This window comes from Anneissia japonica, unplaced genomic scaffold, assembly GCF_011630105.1.
Source record: "Anneissia japonica isolate Jap-2015-1 unplaced genomic scaffold, ASM1163010v1 scaffold1038_len34362_cov98, whole genome shotgun sequence".
NCBI classification, from domain to species: domain Eukaryota; kingdom Metazoa; phylum Echinodermata; class Crinoidea; order Comatulida; family Comatulidae; genus Anneissia; species Anneissia japonica.
The window spans coordinates 17,575-23,835 of record NW_022749217.1 but is presented as its reverse complement, the minus strand read 5'-3'; the positions used below and the strand labels follow the sequence as shown (position 1 = coordinate 23,835).

Genomic DNA, 6,261 nt, shown 5'->3' with positions numbered 1-6,261 from the left:
ACGTTGCTGTTTAATGAAAATACGTTGCATTACGGTTTTTGTTATAGTTTATTGTTATATTCTTTTTACTTATGGTTGCTCTCAAAAGGTCCGTTTGTTTTGAATATTTTCGGGGTTTTTGATGACGTCATCGTCCATACGAGGCGTACGTAAAACAGAGGGTTCGTATAACTGGGGTACGTAAAAACGAGGTTCTACTGTATTTTTTATCAACATTATCATAGCACTTTGAAATTTTAGCCTTAAACTGAAAGGTTTCATGGCTCTACAGAAATCAACAGAATCAGAGAAGCAAAAAGAAAAAAAATTGAGCGTGGCATATTTTTGAGAGCCCATTTTAAAACGACTTTGACTTTCGGTCTAAAATTATTTGCAAAAAGGAACATTTTGGTGAATTAAAAAAAATCTAAGATCTAATCGATTATCATTGCTATAAACTCATTGATACAATAGTAAGCGTTTACATACCTCATGGCTGGCTATGCCTTGTCACACCAAGGTTTACATTGTGTTGTACTAACTGGGACACCGAGAAGTCATCAACGCAGCATTACCCTCCAAAAAATGTAAAAGAATACATTGTGAGGTTGGTGTACAGGAGAGAATCTGTTGAACATTGCAAAAAAAAGGCTTTTAGGTATATGTAATAATTATTACCTTTTCTATGGAACACTAACTAGGTCACTTATAATGTAAAATGCGCTTAGTATCAGTGGCAGCGCCAGCGGGGGACAAGGGGGCTTAAGTCACCCACCGGACAAGAAAATCTCCCCGCCAGACAGAGCTCGTCGGGCAGACCATAAAAAACATAAAGATAGGCCCACACCAAGCCAACACATGTCTGTCACAGTCTGAGAGTGCCACCTCCGGCCATCAAGGATTCGTTGTTTTGATTTTCATCAGCAAGTAATTTGACTTTAAAAACACATACTCTATAAAGCCTATACCCAATATACTATTTATGATTAGGCCTATTGACAAAATATTGATTAGGCCTATTGACAAAATATTCCTATCCTTTATTAACTAAATAAATAAAATGCGTTAATAAAAGCATATATGTACAAAACAACTAATGCTGAGTAATTGTTTTTACATTTGTATTTTCATATCTTAATAGTTTATGAACTATTAAGCAAATAACTATCAAAAATAAGCATTACAGTGACCTTGTTAAAAAAATAGCAAGCTCAGGGGATTAAAGGTCATGTTATCAGCTGGCGCTCTAGTTGAGTGAGCAAAAAAAGATCTGGCAGTGTAAAGATAGACATTTGTATTAGCCAGCTCCTATTTTCTTATCACTTATTTCGATTTGGTCTTTTGTGTATGCAACCATTCATGCATAAATGGAGAAAGCTGATTGGTCAGTTTGTCCTTTGCTTGCTTTTCTAGTGGTTTTTACTGTATTTTTACACTTATACAGTAGTGGTCTCTTACTTCCTGTTTTTGTTGCTAATTACTTGTTAATTAGTGGGATTTGAGCATATTCAAATATATCAACATGTTCCAAATTATTAGTTCTTTGATACCGACTAAAAAACTCGTTTTTTAAAAATTGTCAGTTACTTCTGTAGTGGGGAAGCATAGACATAGAGCACGGGCCCTGAGCCATTCGTAAAATCTGGGTTGACCTAAATTCCTATATATTTGCACTGGTACTACTTACACTGGCATAAACTAGTCCTAGGCTAGGCCCACATGCCTACGTAGCAAATTTGAAGAGGCCCGTTAGAGGGCCTCCTTCACTTGAGAATTGCATAGTACTGTATAGTATGGTATGTTGTGTTGTATGCATGCTAATAACAGTTAAAATTCAAGTAGATTCTTTTTTTTTTATTTTTCACTCGCTTTTCACTTCACTTTTTATGACTTCATCACCTTGATTTTACGTTAGTAAAATCTGGGATTTGTTGAATCGGGGTTCGTAATTTATATACACACACACACAACAAACAAAGTATCTATGGAAGTTGTGTTGAAGTAAAATCCACAAAACATTAAAAACAATTTTGTTTGGAGCCTAGAGTGGGATCGGAATGCTTAGACACTGCCTACCATTAGCCTAGGCCCCCTCATACTTAGCTGCGTAGGCCTGTGGGCCTAGCCTTGGCCTAGTTTATGCCAGTGTAAACAAGTGCAAATATATAGGAATTTGGGTCGACCCCGATTTTACGAATACCCGCAATTACAAACGGTTCTAAGCCCGTGCCGTACGTAATTGAGGGGTCAATTTCAAGCTGATTAGCAATTGTCGTTAATCAAGATTTTGAAACAGAATTATTCCCTGATCACAACCACAAACAAATCCTACCTTCATGACAGATGGTTAGTGGGAGGCACACTTTCGATTCCACAATCCATTTCAACCGTTCCACATTCAGTAAATCACTGTGTCCCATCCATCTCTCTCGCTCAACTCTCAATACATCGGCAATCTTGTTAAAGAGTGAATACTTTCATCATGGAATAGATGGTGCAATTGTAAGAACCTAAATAATGTTTGAAATTCAATGTCACATTATTAAATATGAATATGAATATAAGTTTTCAAAGAAAGAAACAGAAAACACACATTAACTTTTATATGATTTACTTTCCATGGGAAAAAAAAAAATTTTTTTAAGCAAATATTGTCATGAGGTAAACAAGAGACTAGCAATAAATTTACTTGGCATTACTACAGGTCTCCCTACAATTCGGATTTAGGTTTTTATGGTCTATATCAGCCTAGGTCCTTAAATAGAAAAATAATATGAAAATAGAAGGCTTATTGCGGGCTACAGAAATGTGGTCGTAATTGGTGGTGGTCTTTAACACTTTTACTTACAGAAGCGCTCCAATTATCGTAATTAATTAACAATAATTTATAAAAAATCGTATGTGCAGTACTGTGTGCATGTATTTTCACTAAATGTTCAAGAAAATGTCAAAATTGTTATTAAAAAATGTTTCTTATATTGTGATACCCTTATACGGGAAGGCACCCCATCAACACTGATGCATAAAATCATCTAAAAATACACTTTTTTCCAAAAAGTAACTATTCTGACACTTTCCGACAATAAATATCTATTCAATATACATACTGTACAAGTTTTGATTATTATATCCACATATTTCCAGGTAAAATCAATTTTTTTTTGTGGCTGAAAAAACATGGCTTTCAGATTTGCCTGTACCATCGTGGTTCCTAAAAAAAAAAACGAAAACAAACTCGGACATCATTGTTAAACTCCTGAACTTCCTGTTTTCCGGTGACCTACTCAATCCTCACGGTGAGATCGGTGACAGCATAAGGAACTAAATGATGGGTCATAATACTATATTATGGTAATAATTCATATTCTTTCATATTTTTTGACACCAAAACGACCTTGAAAAAGCTCTAGGCGGATATATAAATTTATAGATTTTACGTCGCGAGATAAATTAGGTTTACCACGCTAGGCTCTGTGCGGAGAAGGTGACTGAAGTGGCTTGTAGGCCTAGGGGAATTGGTTAGGACACCCTTGGTGTGAAATTGTATATTATTTTTTTCTTCCGATGTCCTTGATCAATAAATTCAATACTATTTTTTTCAAATTATTAAAAGAAATTAAATTTTTTTTAATTTTTCTTTTAATAATTTCACAATACTTAACAGTAGCGTATTTAGGGAAAAAATGATTGTCTTTCATTCACTATCAAACATTACTTTATTACACTTATATTATATAAAAATAATATTTAATTATATTTCTGTCACTAAATGAAAATTGAAAATTTGTTTATGAAACTTGTAAGAGAATGGGTTAATTTAAGTAGTCTTTTATTTATAGGGAGATCTACATCATTAATAATATACTTACAACCACACACACCATGAATAAATCATACCTTAATGAAGATGAGAGGTTATACAATTGGTTACTGGTCAATTTCAGATGAAACCTATGAAGATAATGCTGAGGATTATGTTGTCACAAGTTCTCAATTTGAGTGGACTTCATCTATGGTAATCTCGTTTTAGAATGAACATTTAGAACTTCCTTGCTTTCAAATGAAATTTAAAATGCTCTGTTCTTGCTTATGCCATCTACTGACTTGTATCTGAAATGTAATTTAATCATTGATATGCAATTTAATAATATTAATATTAAATGAAAACTGCAATATTTAAACTTTTGATTCAGAGCAATTTTCACAAATAAATATATAATTAGTCTGAAGGATAAACTGATCTAGTTATTAAACTAATCATATGTTACTACAGTCCAATTTCATTACTTTTCATAGGTGTTACTAAGTATATTCACCCACTTGCTTTACCCGCCCACACCCCTGTCTCTTTTACACATCTAGATGTGTATAAGCTCCCCCCAATTAATCATATGTTACTACAGTGCAATCATATTAAAATGTAGGCCCATAATCAATGTCACTTTTGTATGTAGTTTATGTAATTGCACATATTATAACATTGACCAAAGATTGCTACACACACATTATGAATTGCTTATTAACTTTCAAATTGATTAGCAATTGTCTTGCTACACACATTATGAAATTGCTAATCAATTTTCAATTGTCGTAATTCAAGATTTTGAAACGAAATTATTCCCTGATCACAGCCACAAACACCATCAATAAATAATACCTTCACAAGAGATGGTTAGTGGGAGGCTGACTTCTGATTCCACCAATTCATTTCAACCGTTCCACTTTCGGTGGTATCACTGTGTCCCATCCATTTGTCTCAGAACACCAACTGCAACAACCTGATTACAATTAAATTTTCTTGGCATTACTTATATAGGTCTCTTCCAATTGGGACTGGAGCTTTTTTATGCTCTTTATCAGCCAAGGTCTTTCAATTAGAAACAAATATTATGAAAATACATTAGTGAATTTAAGTGTTTTGTCTTTGTTAACTGTTTATCTAGACTAACATGGCTATATTTTTGTAATTACAAGAAATAACAGATAGACACTTATTTTGGGCTACAGAATAATGAATTTCAACATAAAGTGGTCTTTAATTGGAGGGGTCTTCTAATTACAATGTAGACCTGTAAACAATATCATCATCACACAACACCATGACTAAATCACCTTCATGAGAGATGATTAGTGGGATACTAATTCCAGGTCTACCAAAGCATTTCAACGGTCCCACTTACGGTGGTATCGCTGTGTGTTTCCATCTGTCTCGACCAACCCTCAATATGGTTGAAGATTGAACACTTCCATCACGAAGTAAAGACGGTGCAGCTGTAATAACCTAGATAATATTTGAAATTTAATGTCACATTTATTCACTACGAATATGAAAATAAGATTTAGTAATAAAAGAAACAGAAAACACACATTAACTTTATGAATTATTTTCCATGGAAAAAGAATTGTTGTTCTTGTTTTTTTAAAGCAAATATTTTCATGAGGTAAACAAGAAACCAGCAATACATTTACTTGGCATTACTACAGGTCTCCCTACAATTAGGACTGGGATTATTATGGCCTATATCAGCCTAGGTCTATAATTATGAAAATATTATGAAACTAGAAGGCTTATTGTGGGCTGCAGAAACATGGTTGTAATTGAAGGTGGTCACTTTCACTTACAGAAGCGCTCCTATTATCGTAATTAATTAACAGCAATTTTTACAAAATCGTATGTGCATTATTGTGTGCATGTATTTTCACTAAATGTTCGAGAAAGTATCAAAAAAATATTAAACAATTTTTCTTATAATATGATACCCTTGAACGGGAAGACGCCCCCTCCCCCCGAACACTGATGCTTAAAATCGTCTAAAAATACACTTAATTTCCAAAAATTAACTATTCTGACACTTTCCGACAATAAATATATATTCAATATACTTGCTGTACCAGTTTTGATTATTACAGTATATCTGGACACATATTTAAAGGTTTAATTTTTTTTTGTGGCTGAAAAAACATGGCTTTCAGATCTGCCTGCACAATCTTGGTTAAAAAAAAAAAATATATGAGAACAAACTCTGACATCAACGTTGAACTCCTGAACTTCCTGTGGGAATTGGCTAGTACCCCCTTGGGATGAAATTGCATATTATTTTTTTCTTCCAAAGTTCTTGATCAACAAATTCATTTAAAAATTATTGTATTTCATTTGCTATCAAACATTATTTTATTACAAGAAAATTGATAATTTGTTTATGAAACTTGTAAGTAAAATGGATAATTGAAGTGGTCTTCTATTCTTAGGGAGACCTATATCATTAATAATATACTACAACC

The 6,261-nt window shown here is 33.3% G+C and overlaps 1 long non-coding RNA gene across 1 annotated transcript; it reads right to left on the bottom strand.

Annotated features, from left to right (window-relative positions):
* Nucleotides 1–463: 463 nt before the first annotated feature.
* LOC117121034 lies at nucleotides 464–5,256 on the bottom strand. The gene is made up of 5 exons (XR_004447465.1): nucleotides 5,092–5,256; nucleotides 4,637–4,757; nucleotides 3,877–4,089; nucleotides 2,312–2,489; nucleotides 464–606 (listed from the first exon to the last, which is right to left on the bottom strand). It is a non-coding gene; the product is annotated as an uncharacterized LOC117121034 (long non-coding RNA).
* Nucleotides 5,257–6,261: the final 1,005 nt, after the last annotated feature.